This window comes from Trachypithecus francoisi, unplaced genomic scaffold (genome assembly GCF_009764315.1).
Source record: "Trachypithecus francoisi isolate TF-2019V2 unplaced genomic scaffold, Tfra_2.0 Lachesis_group5, whole genome shotgun sequence".
In the NCBI taxonomy this organism is placed as follows: Eukaryota; Metazoa; Chordata; class Mammalia; order Primates; family Cercopithecidae; genus Trachypithecus; species Trachypithecus francoisi.
The window spans coordinates 133596112-133611243 of NW_022681470.1; the positions used below are offsets into that span (position 1 = coordinate 133596112).

Sequence of the window (15132 nt, forward strand, 5' to 3'; positions counted from 1 at the left end):
CATATCCCAGCCAAGCATCACCCCATGGTCTGTAAGTAGCAGAGGTCGGAGCTGCTGGGTCTGGCTTTGCTGAGGTCAGTGTCCTTCTCAGAACAGGCGTGCCAAGATCTTGGCTGAGTCCCTCGCAAGCCAGATGAATGGTGTGAAGAAACCTTCCTGCCTTATTCACACTGGCGCGGAGGTCTCAATGAGGCGAGGCATTTGTCCGTTATGGGGATGAATCGTGCTCTCAGAAGAGAATCCTGTCATTGAGGTTTTGTTTCAATAGTCCTCTTTTTCTCCAGAGAACTGTTATCTCATTGTTAATAATAGCAGCATGGCTTTTTCAGATGCTAGTTGGTGGCTGCTGTACATTTTAAAAATGGAATTTCATGGTTGTGTCTCTTAAGGAAGCTTTTCAAGAACCTTCACTGGCACCAGAGGTTATCAGAGTTTGAAGTTTTGGTACCTAGTGTCTCGTAGCATTTAAGCACTAATGTTCTGGGTCAGTTAGGTGTGAGTTCAAATCCCATCTCAGCTAATTCTGAGTGGGACCTTGGCTAATTGCTTTCCCTTCTCCAAGCCTCAGTTTCCACATCTCTAAAATGGGCCTGCAAGTTGTGTGTGCCTAAGGTTGTTGTAAGTTTCAATGAACTCGAATGCGGCTGAGCGCCTGAGAGCGCCTGTTGCTGGGGGTATCATCACTGTGTGTGTTTTCTGTCGTCTCATCCACTTTGTGCAGTCTGCACACGCACCATTAAAGGCTGATGACAGCATTTTAAAAAATTGCACACAGAGGCCAGTGCGGTGGCTTCCAGCACTTTGGGAGGCCGAGGCAGGTGGATCACGAGGTCAGGAGTTCGAGACCAGCCTGGCCAAGATGGTGAAACCCCGTCTCTACTAAAAATGCAAAAATTAGCCGGGTATGCTGGCATGCCCGTGTAATCCCAGCTACTCAGGAGGCTGAGGCAGAGAATTGCTTAAAAACCTGGGAGGTGGAGGTTGCAGTGAGCTGAGATCGTGCCACTGCACTCCAGCCTGGGTGACAGAGCAAGATCCTCTGTCTCAAAAAATATATATATATATTACAAACAGGCTGGGTGCGGTGGGTGACTCACACCCTGTAATCCCAGCATTTTGGGAGGCCACGGTGGGCATTTCACCTGAGGTCAGGAGTTCGAGACCGACCTGGCCAACATGACAAAACCCTGTCTCTACTAAAAAATACAAAAATTAGCCAGGCGTGGTGGCGCGTGCCTGTAATCCCAGCTACTCAAAAGGCTGAGGCAGGAGAATCACTTGAACCCGGGAGGCGGAGGTTGCAGTGAGCCGAGATCACACCACTGCACTCCAGCCTAGGCAACAAGAGCAAAACTCCATCTCATAAAAACAAAAAAAAACGCAAACAATGTCCAGCCTGGTAAACCTTTTCCTCTCTTCACTATCCCCATGCAGCATTTTCTGTATTCCTGTATGTATGTTTTGAGAGTGGATAAGGAAGGATGAGTTCTGCTGTTTTCATTTCAGCATCATTTTCTTTACATTTGCCGTGTTGCTGGGAGGTGTTACAGTTCTCGTTTTTACTTATGGTGCAGTGTCAGTAAATCGGTCCTTAGCCACCTTCTTGCTGGACTTGGTTTATATTTTGTCCACAGTGATCAAGGCTGCCCCCGACACCAGTGTGTGATCTTCATTGGCTTCTATTAGGGCATTAGCTTCCTTGGGGCAGATAACCCTGGAGGGGTCCATAATATCCTTAAATACCATTGGTGTGGCTTTAAGTGGCTTTTGTTTGTTTTACTTTGTTTGAAAAAGTTTTTTAGGCCTGGTAGGGTGGCTTATGCCTGTAATCCCAGCACTTGAGGAGGCTGAGGTGGGCAGATCACTTGAGGCCAGGAGTTCATTACCAGCCTGGCCAATATGGTGAAACCCTCTCTTTACTAAACATACAAATATTAGCCGGGCGTAGTGGCATGTGCCTGTAGTCCCAGCTACTTAGGAGACTGAGGTAGAGGAATCGCTTGAACTCGGGAGGCAGAGGTTGCGGTGAGCCGAGATGGTGCACTTCAGCCTGAGTGATGCAATGAGACCCCTGTCTCAAAAAAAAAAAAAAAAATTTTTTTAAACTACTAATGCATATTCATTGAAGAAAACCTGGCTTTTTTTCTTTTTTTAAAGCCAGGGTCTCACTCGACTGGGTGCGGTGGCTCACGCCTGTAATCCCAGCACTTTGGAAGGCCGAGGTGGGCGGATCACGAGGTCAGGAGTTCCACGAACCCCCTTCTCTACTAAAAATAAAAAAGCTAGCCGGGTGTGGTGGCATGTGCCTGTAATCCCAGCTACTCAGGAGGCCAAGGCAGGAGAATCTCTTGAACTTGGGAGGCGGAGGTTGCAGTGACCCACGATTGCACCATTGCACTCCAGCCTGGGTGATAGAGCGAGACTCTGCCTCAAAAAAAAAAAAAAGACAGGATCTCACTCTGTTGCCAAGACTGGAGTGTAGTGGCGTGATGAGAGCTCACTGCAGCCGCATCTTCCCACCTCAGTCTCCCAAGTAGCTGGGACCACAGGCACGTACCACAGGCTAATTTTTTTTTTTTTTTTGTAGAGACAGGGTCTCCCTATGTTGCTTAAACTGCTCTCAAACTCGGGGACTCAACACACCTCCCACCTTGGCCTCCAAAATTTCTGAGATTACAGGCATGAACCACAATATCATTCTTTTTTTTAATTTTTATTTATTTATTTTTTTGAGATAGTCTTATTCTCGCCCAGGCTGGAGTGCAGTGGAGTGATTTCGGCTCAGTGCAACCTTCACCTCCCAGGTTCAAGCAATTCTCATGCCTCAGCCTCCTGAATAGCCGGGATTACGGGTGCCTGCCCAGCTAATTTTTGTATTTTTAGTGGAGATGGGGTTTCACCATGTTGGCCAGGCTGGTCTCGAACCTCTGCCCTCAAGTGACCCACTCACCTCAGCCTCCCAAAGTGCTGGGATTACAGGCGTGAGCCACCACGCTCAATCACAGTATGATTCTTAATAACTGCAAATATGCCATTGTAAAGACATACCATGATTAATTTAACCAGTCCCCAGTTGATGGGCACCTGGTTTGTGTTCAGAGTTTGTGTATTAGAAAACAAGACTACAGGCTGGGAGTCACTGCCGAAGTGATAAGCTGTCACGGGTGGTGAGTGCAGAGAAGGCCACAGTGTACAGCACCTACCCTGGGAGTGTTCACTTGGGGTTCATGTTGGAACCCATTTTGCTTCCTCCACCATTGCATGTTGAAGGAGAACGTATTTTTGCATACGCCCTCTGGGCTTCTCATTGTCCTTCATGTACATCTGCTCTAGGGCAGGAGTCAGCAAACTACAGCCCAGAGGGCACGTCTGGCCCACGGCTTGTTTTTGTAAATAAAGTTTTATTGGGGCCGGGCATGGCAGCTCACAACTGTAATCCCTGCACTTTGGGAAGCCGAGCCAGGCGGATCCCTTGAGGTCAGGAGTTCAAGATTAGCCTGACCGCTGTGGTAAATCCTTTCTCTACTAAAAATACAAAAATTAGCCGGGTGTGATAGTACACACTTGTAGTCCAAGCTACTCAGGAGGCTGAGGCAGGAGAATTGTTTGAACCTGGGAGGTAGAGGTTGCAGTGAGCCGAGATTTTTCCGCTGCACTCCAGCCTGGGCGACAGAGCTAGACTGTCTCCAAAAAAAAAAAGTTGTGTTAGGACTGGGCGCAGTGGCTTACACCTGCAATCGCAGCACTTTGGGAGGCCAAACTGGGTGGATCACCTGAGGTTAGAAGTTCGAGACCACCCTGATCAACATGGAGAAACCCTGTCTCTACTAAAAATGCAAAATTAGCCAAGTGTGGTGGCACATGCCTGTAATCCCAGCTACTAGGGAGGCTGAGGCAGGAGAATTGCTTGAACCTGGGAAGTGGAGGTTGCGGTGAGCTGAGATAGTGCCATTGCACTGTAGCCTAGGCCACAAGAGTGAAACTCCATCTCAAAAAAAAAAAAAAAGTTGTATTGGAATCTGGCCACACCCCTTTGTATGTGTATTACCTACAATTTTTATTTTGTAGGTAATATGTGTACTTTAGCAACCTCCATACTACAACTACAAAGTGGAGTAGTGGCACAGAAACCATATGGCCTGCAGAATGGAAAATACCACCTATTTGGCACCTTACCAGAAAAATTTGCCAACTGCTGAGCTAGGGTGTGATGGAGAATCCCAAGGTGTCCCTTCCTTCCCAAAGCCACTTGGGGAATCATCTGTACCCTTGTGGCCTGCATTTTAACAAAGATATACACAAACATGTTTTTTAAATTTGCTGGAAATCTTCCCTCCCATTTTCAAGTGTGGTGATTAATCAATCAAAAGAAAACCCAATTTTCTTTTTCTTTCTGTCTTTCTGTGTTTCTTTCTGTCTGTCTTTGTTTTTTTTTGAGACTGTCACCCAGGCTGGAGTGCAGTGGCATGATCTCAGCTCTCTGCAGCCTCCGCCTCCCGGATTCAAGCGATTTTCTTGCCTCAGCCTCCCAAGTAGCTGGGATTACAGGGATCCACCACCACGCCCGGATAATGTTGGTATTTTTAGTAGAGATGGGGTTTCTCCATGTTGGCCAGGCTGGTCTCGAACTCCTGACCTCAAGTGATCCACCCACCTCAGCCTCCCGAAGTTCTGGGATTACAGGCGTGAGCTGCTGTGACTGGCCTCTTTCTCTTGACAGTTAGAGGAAAGACCCCTCTCAGGCTCCCTGAGACTCCTCAGAACAGCAGCAGTGCGATATTGGATAATGAGATCCGCTCTCCTCTGAAGTGGTTAGATTTGAAATGCCAGCAAAGCTGTCATTAGCAAGGCATTTTCTTTTCATTTCAACCATTTCATTATCTCCTTCTTTACCAAATTTGCGTTTATGAAATATTTGACAAGCCTCCTGATGTTTTCCTGTGTTGATGAAAGACAGATGCTGTTTGTGTGAAAGGAAAAGGCATGCTATAAAAAGAAAAAGAAGGATAAGAAGGGCGAGGCAGGGAGGCTCATGCCTGTAATCCCAGAAGTTCGAGATCAGCCTGCCCAACATGGTGAAACTCCATGTCTACTAAAAATACAAAAATTAGCCAGGCATGGTGGCACGCACCTGTAATCTCAGCTACTTGGAAGGCTGAGACAGGAGAATTCCTTGAACCTGGGAGGCAGAGGTTGCAGTGAGTGGAGATCATGCCGCTGCTAAAAAACACAAGAATTAGCTGGGCGTGGTTACGGGTGCCTGTAATCCCAGATGCTCAGGAGGCTGAGGCAGGAGAATCAATCGCTTGAACCCAGGAGGCGGAGGTTGCATTGGGCCGAGATTGCACCATTGCACTCCAGCCTAGGCAACAAGAGCGAAACTGTCTCCAAAAAAAAAGACGGCCTGAGACTGGGTAATTTTTTTGTTTTTGTTTTTGTTTTTTTGAGACAGAGTCTCATTCTGTCGCCCAGGCTGGAGTGCAGTGGTGTGATCTTGACTCACTGCAAGCTCTGCCTCCCGGGTTCACGCCATTCTCCTGCCTCAGCCTCCCAAGTAGCTGGGACTACAGGCGCCCGCCACCATGCCCGGCTCATTTTTTTGTTTGTTTTTAGTTGAGACCGTGTTTCACCGTATTAGCCGGGATGGTCTCAATCTCCTGACCTCGTGATCCGCTCGCCTCTGCCTCCCAAAGTGCTGGGATTACAGGCGTGAGCCACTGCGCCTAGCCGAGACTGGGTAATTTATAAACAGAAGAGGTTTAATTGACTCACAGTTATGCATGGTTGGGAGACCCCCAGGAAACTTACAATCATGGCAGATGAGGAAACACATGTTCTTCTGCCCATAGTGGCAGGAAGGAGAAGAATGAGAGCTGAGTGACGTGGTTGCCCCTTATAAAAACATCAGATCTCGTGAGACCTTACTATCACTAAAATAGCATGGGGGAAGCACCCCACGATTCAGTTACCTCTCTCCAGGTCTCTGCCACCACACATGGGAATTATGGGAACTACAACTCAAGATGAGATTTGGGTGGGGATACAGGCAAACTGTATCAGCTGTCGTGCTCATTAGTTTGTGTATCATCTGTGGCTCCTTTAGCACTACAAGGGCAGGATTGAGTCCTTGCAGCAGAGACCATTCAGCCTGCAAAGCTGAACCTATTTACTTTCTGACCCTTTTTGGAAAAGTTTACTGATCTCTGGACTAGATAGTTTTTAAAAATTGACATCTTATGGCCGGGCGCAGTGGCTCACGCCTGTAATGCCAGCACTTTCGGAGGCCGAGGCAGGCGGAACGTGAGGTCAGGAGATGGAGACCATCCTGGCTAACGTGGTGGAACCCCATCTCTACTAAAAATACAAAAAATTAGCCAGCTGTGGTGGTGGGCGCCTGTAATCCCAGCTACTCGGGAGGCTGAGGCAGGAGAATGGCGCAAACCTGAGGGGGTGAGCAGAGCTTGCAGTGAGCCGAGATCGCACTACTGCACTCCAGCCTGGGCGACAGAGCAAGACTCCGGCTCAGAAAAAAAAAAAAAAAAAAGATGACATCTTACTAATGGATCCTGTTCATTGGTGTCTAGTTTACATTATTATCTTGGCAGTCGGTGGTAAACCTAGGCAAAAGAATGTGGACTGTGCCGAGGGAATTATGGAAATTTTAGGGGAAATAAAGCTTTACATCTAATTAGAGTGCATTGTGTGCATGAGAGAAAAGGTGAAAGGATGGTTGCAGCAGAAAGCAAGTTGGAGGTGTGGCTCTGACCTGGGCTCTATGTCTTGGCTCTTCTGCACCTCTATATCCTCATCCATGACATGGGTACAGTGAAGGAGAGAGCCTCGACATGGGCCTATAACCTCCCTGATGCTGGGCAGGCACTCAGTAATCGTCTGTTTTTACTAATATTGTTGCTTTTATTAAAAGACTTTCTCAACTGGGTTTTGCAAGGCTTCGGTGAGATGGTGTATTAGTCAGCTAGAGCTGTGTATTAGGCCATGTTGCATTGCTGTAAAGAAATGGATAATTTATAAGAAAAGAGGTTAACAGCCAGGCACGGTGGCTCACACCTGTAATCCCAACCACTTTGGGAGGCTGAGATGGGCGGATCACCTGAGGTCAGGAGTTCAAGACCAGCCTGGCCAACATGGTGAAACCCTGTCTCTACTAAAAAGAAAAATACAAAAATTAGCTGGGCATGGTGGCAGGCACCTGTAAATCCAGCTACTCAGGAGTCTGAGGCAGGAGAATCACCTGAACCTAGGAGGTGGAGGTTGCAGTGAGCCAAGATCATGCCATTGCACTCCAGCCTGTGCAACAAGAGTGAAACTCCATCTCAAAAAAAGAAAGAAAGAAAGAAAAGAAAAGAGGTTTAATGGCCTCACAGTTCTTTTGAGACAGAATCTTGCTCTGTCACCCAGGCTGGAGTGCAGTGGCGCGATCTCAACTCACTGCAACCTCTGCCTTCCTGGTTTAAGTGATTCTTCTTGCCTCAGCCTCCTGAGTAGCTGGGATTACAGGTGCGCACCACCACACCTGGCTAATTTTTGTATTTTTTTTTAGTAGAGGCGGGGTTTCACCATGTTGGCCAGATTGGTCTTGAACTCCTGACCTCAAGTGATCCACTTGCCTCTGCCTCCCAAAGTGCTAGGATTACAGGCGTGAGCCACCGCAACCAGCCTCCTTTTTCTTATAAGGACGCTAGTCCTGTCAGCTTATCGCCCAACCCTTATGACCTCATTTAACCTTAATTACCTCCAAAAGGCCCTGTCTCCAGATACAGTCCCCGTTGGAGGTCAGAGCTTCAGCATATGAATTTAGGCATGGGTAGGTGACACAATTCAGTCCATAACAGATGGTCAAAGTCTGACCCATAGTATTCAACAGCTGCTGTTAGTTACTCTCTTTGGCTAATAGTATGCCTTGAGGCATTAAAGAACAAACACACAAAGCTGGTGTGGTGTAGGAGGCACCCTGAGAAGTTCTATGATGGATTTTGTCTCCTGGTGCTACAGAGGAAGGCATTTCTGTGTAAGTCAATGGTGGCCTCAACTATGGGTGGGTCTCAGATTTTAACATCCCCCTAAATCCCCTGGGGGTGTCTTCGTGGAATTCAGATTCTGCCTAACAGGCTGGGGAGGTGCAGGCTAAGGGCCTACTTTTTCCTTTCCTTTCCTTTCCCTTTTCCTTTTTCCTTTTTCCTTTCCTTTTTCCTTTCCTTTCGTCACAGTCTCACTTTGTCACCCAGGTGAGGTGATCATGGTTCACTGTAGCCTCGACCTCCCCCAGGCTCAAGCAATCCTCCCACCTCAGCCTCCTGGGACAACAGGCGCATAACACCACAGCTGGCTAATGTATTTTTTTGTAGAGATGAGGTTTCACTGTGTTGCCCAGGCTGGTCTTGAGCTTCTGGGCTCAAGTGATCCTCTTGCCTTGGCCTCCCAAAGTGCTGGGGTTTATAGGTGTGAGCCACCACACCTGGTCAAGGACCTATGTTCCTAAGGAGCTTCCTGGTGATGCTAATACTGCTGGTCCATAGACCACACTTTTGAGTAGTGAGGGCCTGTGCTCAGCAGCACAGTGGCCAGGAACCACATGTGACTGTTTCAGTCTCTGTCTTAGTTAAAGAAAACTAGAAAATCCAGTGCCTCAGTGACTGTAATTGCATTGCATCGAGGAACCTTCTAATTGGGCGGTGCCACATCTTTAAAGACCGAATGATCCACTTTTTCTTTACTTTTAAATTTTCTTTCTTTATATTTTTAGAGACAGGGTCTTGCTCTGTAGCACAAGCTGGAGTGCAGTGGCACTGTCTTAGCTCACTGCAGCCTAAACCTCCTGAGCTCAAGCTATCCTCCCACGTCAGCCTCCAGAGTAGCTGGGACTACAGGCACATGCCACCACCCCCAGCTAATTTTTTTTGTTTTTTTTTTTTTGTAGAGACGGGGTCTCACTATGTTGCCCAAGCTGGTCTTGAACTCCCAGGCTCAAGCAGTCCTGCCACCTCAGCCTCCTGAAGTGCCAGGATTACAGGCGTGGGCCACTGTGCCTGGCTAGCTTTTTCTTTAAAGCCGTGTTAGTTTCCTCTTGCCACTGTAAAAAATAACCACAAACTTCAGACAAAACAAATATAGCCTGGCCAACATGGTGAGACCCTGTCTCTACTAAAACAAAAACTTAGCTGGGTGTGGTGGCGCATGCCTGTAATTCCAGCTACATGGGAAGCTGAGGCAGGAGAATCGCTTGAACCCAGGAGGCAGAGGTTGCAGTGAGCCGAGATCATACCATTGCACTCCAGCCTGGGTGACAGAGCGAGACTCTGTCTCAAAAACAAAATTCCACAAATTTATTCTTTACAATTCTGGAAGTCAGAAGTACAGAATGGGTCTCTGTAGGCTAGCATCAATGTGTCCACATAGCTGGTTCCTTCTGGAGGCTCTCAGGGAGAAACTTTCCTTGCCTTCTCCAGCTTCTAGAGGCTGCCCACATCCTTGGTTCACAGCCTCTTCCTCCATCTTCCAGGCAACCAATAGCCTGTCGAGTCTTTCTCATGATACCCTGTCTCTTAATTCTGACTCCTCTACCTCTTTCTTCCCCGTTTAAGGACCCTTGTGACTCCACTGGGGCCACCGGGAGAATCCAGCAGTCAGTTGATGCGTTATGTTAATTTCACCTGCATCCTTAGTTATCTCTTGCCATGACATATTTACAGGTTCTGGGGATTAGGATGGGGACATTTAGGGGAGCAGGGGCAAGTACTCTGCTAACACAGGATCAAATTGTAAATATATATATATATATAATATATATATATATTTTTTTCTTTTTGAGATAGGGTCTTGCTGGATTGCAGTGGTAACAATCTCGGCCCATTGCAACCTCTGCCTCCTGGGTTTAAGCAATTCTCCTGCCTCAGCCTCCCGAGTAGTTGGGATTACAGGCGCCTGCCACCACGCCCAGCTCATTTTTTTTGTTGTTCCCCTAGAGATGGGATTTCACCATGATGGCCAGGCTGGTCTCAAACGCCTGACCTCAAGTGATCTGCCCGCCTCAGCCTCTCTACAGTGCTAGGATTACGGGCATGAGCCACTGCACCCAGCTACTCTCTTGCTGTTGCCTTCTGTGTTGGGGTACAACTCTGCACCTTTGTCTCTGGGAAGCTCCATGGGCTGGGGTGAGTTTGTTATTGTTGTTTCCGTCAGGCCCACCCTCCTACTTGGCTTTGGACGTCAGCACCTTGGTCCTTCTCTCCTGTCTGCTCTTTGGGGAAATGCCTTATACTTGATTTGGTTCAGAGTCTAGGAACCCTGAACTCTGGGCTGGACTTTTTTTTTTTTTTCTTTTTGAGATGGGGTCTCACTCTGTCTCACTCGGCTGGAGTGCCGTACCATCTTGTCAGCTCACTGCAACCTCCGCCTCCCAGGTTCGAGTGATTCTCCTGCCTCAGCCTCCTGAGTAGCTGGGATTATAGGCATGCACCACCGTGCCTAATTTTTTTTTTTTTTTTTTTTAGTAGGGATGAGGTTTCGCCATATTGGCCAGGCTGGTCTCGAACTCCTGGCCTCCAGTGATCCACCTGCCTCAGCCTCCCAAAGTGCTAGGATTACAAGCATGAACCACCATGCCTGGTCACGGGCCAGACTCTTTAGCCAGCCCCAAATCCAGCCACATGACTTTGCCTGGGTTACTCCTTTGAGGCACAAAGACCATGTCACTTGGTTGCATGCTTGGGTGCTCAGTGGGACAGGTATGAGAAGACCCACTCAAGAATGGTGAGAGAGAAGGCTGGCTAGGAACCCAGGCGGGGCAGGTTGTCTGCACTTTGTGGCTACTATGAGCAATGCTGCCATGGACATTTACATGTACATTTCCTTCTGTGAGTATATGTTTTCAGTTTTCTTGCCCCCCCCCCTTTTTTTTTTTTTTAGACAGAGTCTCTGTTGCCCAGGCTGGAGTGCAGTGGCATGATCTCGACTTACTGCAACCTCTACCTCCCGGATTCAAGAGGTTCTCCTACCTCAGCCTCCCAAATAGCTGAGACTACAGGTGCCCCCCACCATACCCCTAATTTTTTATATTTTTTAGTACAGACAGGGTTTTGCCATGTTGGCTACGCTGGTCTCAAACTCCTGAGCTCAAGTGGTTCGCCCATCTTAGCCTTTCAAAGTGCTGGGATTACAGGCGTGAGCCACTGCATGCAGCCATGTTTTCACTTTTCTTGGGGGAGATTCCTAGGAGTAGACTTGCTGGGCTGTGTGGAAACTTCCAGGCCTCCTTAAAGCTTTAGCCCAGACTGGGTAGAGTGTGGTTTCCACTGCATTCTCTTAGCCATAGTGAGTTGCAGGTTCACCCCAGAGTCAGCGGCAGGCGGGAATTGGGGATGACACGAGGACCTGAGTGTCCAAGGGGGCTTCATGGAGTCCTCATGTGAAGTCCCCAGCATGGACCCTGACACATCGTAGGTCCTCAACAAATGTCACTCCCCGTTGTCACTCTGTTTAGTACTAAGAATAATGATAAAACTGGGACAGTAAGGAAAACACAAACTGTTGGGACTTAGATCTGAATCTATTAGTCTGTCTAATAGAAAAGCCACCATCAGGATTTTGGAGATTACAAGCTCACTTTAGATTAGCCATACTGGAGTCAGCCCTAGAGGCTCCCAGAGATCAGAACGATCCCAGCACTTGACAGGATGGCTGGGAAACAACACATGAATGCCGGAAAATGCGGAACTAATCTAGGAAAAAAGTGTAAAAAGAAAATAAATACCATCTGTCATTCTGTCTATCAGAACTGCTGTCAATATTTTGGTTCCCTTCCAGTAGTTTTTCTATGCACTCTGTGCATAAGTATGTATATTTTAATAAAAGTATAATTAAGATCACAATGTATATAGTTCATATGCTGCATTTTATTATTTATTGGGAGCGTTTCTCCATCAATAGTGGGTTTATTTTTGTTGTAAGAGACGGGATCTTGCTCTGTCACCCAGGCCAGAGTGTAGTGGCACAGTTGTAGCTCACTGCAGCCTCAAACTCCTGGGTTCAACCATCTCAGCCTCCCACTAGTTAGGACTGCAGGCATGAGCCACTGTGCCCAACCCAGTACAGGTTTTCTTAGTGACAACATCACACACACGCACACACACGTGCACACAATTTACTTTGGAAGTTTATAGCAGTGTACAGCTTGGTGAATTTTTTTTTTTTTTTGAGACAGAGTCTCTGTGGTCCAGGCTGGAGTGTAATGGTGCCATCTCAGCTCACTGCAACCTCCGTCTCGTGGGTTCAAGTGATTCTTTTGCCTCAGCCTCCCGAGCAGCTGGGGTTACAGGCGCGTGCCACCTGCCTAGCTGATTTTTGTATTTTTAGTAGAGACAGGGTTTCATCATGTTGGCCAGGCTGGTCTCGAACTCCTGACCTCAGGTGATCCACCCGCTTCTGCCTCCCAAAGTGCTGGGATTACAGGCAGGAGCCACCGCGCCTGGCCAGCTTGGTGAATTTCTACATGTACATACACCAATGAGGTCACCACTCACATTGTGGCTTAGATTGTTGTAGCCCCCACAAAGCTCCCTGTGGAGCCTTCTAATTCATAACCTTCCCATTGTGGGGAATTGATCACAATTTATTTACGTACTCCCCTATTGCTAGGCTTACGTTACTTCCAATCTTTCACTCTTACAAATAGTGCTTCAGTGAACTTCCTTGTACATACATCTGATTGCCTCCTTCAGATAAATTTCTAGAAGTTGTGAATTTCAGTATGCTCACACCCACAGGGTCAGAGGGTATGAACTTATTGAAGTGCTCCCAGTTGGCCAGGCATGTTGGCTCGTGCCTGTAATCCCAGCACTTCGGGAAGCTGAGGCGGGTGGATCACCTGAAGTCAGGAGTTCCAGACCAGCCTGACCAACATGACGAAACCACATCTCTACTAAAAATACAAAAATTAGCTGGGCTTGGTGGTGCGCACCTGTAATTCCAACTACTCAGGGGGCTGAGGCACGATAATCACTTGAACCGAAGAGGTAGAGGTGAGCCCAGATAGCACCACTTCACTCCAGCCTGGACAACAAAGTGAGACTCTGCCTCAAAAAAAAAAAAAAAAGAAAAGAAATGCTCGCAGTTAGTGACTTTTTTCTTTCCTCGGCGTCCCAGCTGTGTTGTGTTTGTGCAGCGCAATTAAAGTATTGTGTTCATGAATTCCCTCCCATCCAGTTCCAGGACTTGGCTTCAAAACTGGATTCTCAGGAACAGGTATCCTTTGTGTATCCCCGTCCGAAGATGTGATTTAAAAATTGAGTTCTTCTAGCTACCTTTGACATGTCAAGGTTAGTCAAAGCCAATTTAAATTGGTTTCACTTTTAGAGTAAACAAGACTTAGTGCAAAGCCAGGCGGAACTATGAAACTCATCTCTAGGTACTTCTGAGATAACTGATACGGTTGAATGAGTTCATCTTTGAGAAAGGGTTTTAAAAATTTCCACCAGCAGCCAGGTGCCGTGGCTCACGCCTGTAATCCCAGCACTTTGGGAGGCCAAGGCGGGCGGATCACGAGGTCAGGAGTTTGAGACCATCCTGGCCAACATGGTGAAACCCCGTCTCTACTAAAAATGCAAAAATTAGCTGGGTGTGGTGGCACACACCTATAGTCCCAACTACGTGGGAGGCTGAGGTGGGAGAATCGCTTGAACCCAAAAGGTGGATACTGCAGTGAGCCAAGATCACACCACTGCACTCCAGCCTGGCAACAGAGTGAGACTCTGTCTCAAAAAAAAAAAAAAGAAAAAAGATTCTGCCAGCCTGTTAAACCCAAAGCAAACATAGGGTTTGAAGCGGGGTGGTTGGTTTTGTCACACTGGCTTTTTCTGTTAATCCCTGGAGCCCTCACATCCCTTATTAGGGTAAGTTTAGTAACCCTGTGCTTTAAATGGCCTATCTGTCAGGGGCTTGCTTCTATCATTGTGATGAGTGCATTCCTGCTGTTGCTCCTGGCTATCACAAGGTGTCGCTGTGGAAGACTGGTCCTGTACAGCTGTGTGAACCTGCCTGGTCAAGGCTTCCTCTGCAGTGCTCTTGAGTATCCCGGTTCCTGCTTAGGCGACAGCAGTGAGTCCGGGGAGAAACATCCTCCTACTCCCTCACCGTCCAGCTTGACTGAAGATACTCTGCACTTGACCTCCTGACACTAACTTCTTTACCTCTTCCCGTGGCAAGAGCAAATCATGGACTCTGAGCTACTTCCTCTCCCTTTCTACTATTTATTTTATTTTTGAGATGGAATCTCGCTCTGTCACCCATGCTGGAGTGAGGTGGTGTGATCTTGGCTCACTGCAACCTCCGCCTCCTGGGTTCAAGCAATTCTTCTGCCTCTGCCTCCCAAGTAGCTGGGAATACAAGCGCCCACCATCACACCCAGCTAATTTTTGTATTCTTAGTAGAGTTGGGGTTTCACCTTGTTGGCCAGGCTGGTCTCTTAACTCCTCACCTCAAATGATCCGCCCACCTCGGCCTCCCAAAGTGCTGGGATTATAGTTGTGAGCCACTGCACCCAGCCCTTCCTCTCCCTTTGTCTTTGGGGTTCCCCTCACTAACAGGTGAGGCAGCTTTTTCAAGGGCATTCCAAGCACAAAAGACCTTGTTGTACCTAAATACTATAAGGGACCTGTCATTGAGGACGAACCATCACAGCAAGAGGAGTTATCTCGTGCCACATCTTCGCATAACTGACAGGATTCCTGGCAAGGATGTCTCAATGCAGAAAGTTGGCTAAGTGAACTGCAGTATCCACCCTGGACCTAAGAGAACTTGCTAATGTTTTCAAGACTGCTATTCAGTGGTTATGATTTAATCTTTGCATTTACAAGAGCACCCTTTTACATATATTAAATGTGGAATAAAACTAAATATCTGTGTGTGTTTTGTGTATCTTGGTGTATATAGTGTTACGAACTATTTCTTTCATTCTGGAAATAGCTGTTGAGACCCATGGTGTACCAGATCTGTAGAAACTGAAATGCATTCATATGTCTGGGGGTGTGTGTAACACTACCGTGTAGTTGATGAAACTTTCATTGACTTACTCCACAAATAATTATTTTTCTATCTACTGGGGATACCAAAAAGAGC

The 15132-nt window shown here is 47.5% G+C and overlaps 1 protein-coding gene across 2 annotated transcripts in view; it reads left to right on the plus strand.

The window, feature by feature from the left end:
- The window catches only part of SMIM7 (small integral membrane protein 7), a 30881-nt gene extending 15971 nt beyond the window's left edge, over positions 1-14910 (plus strand). The window contains exon 6 of one of the 2 annotated variants that reach the window (XR_004434147.1): positions 14008-14910. The gene's annotated coding sequence lies outside the window, so the exon portion shown is untranslated. Of the gene's footprint in view, positions 1-10926; positions 11893-14007 lie in introns of those variants that run through there. The other variant, XR_004434148.1, reaches the window with a different exon arrangement.
- The last annotated feature ends 222 nt before the right edge of the window (positions 14911-15132 follow it).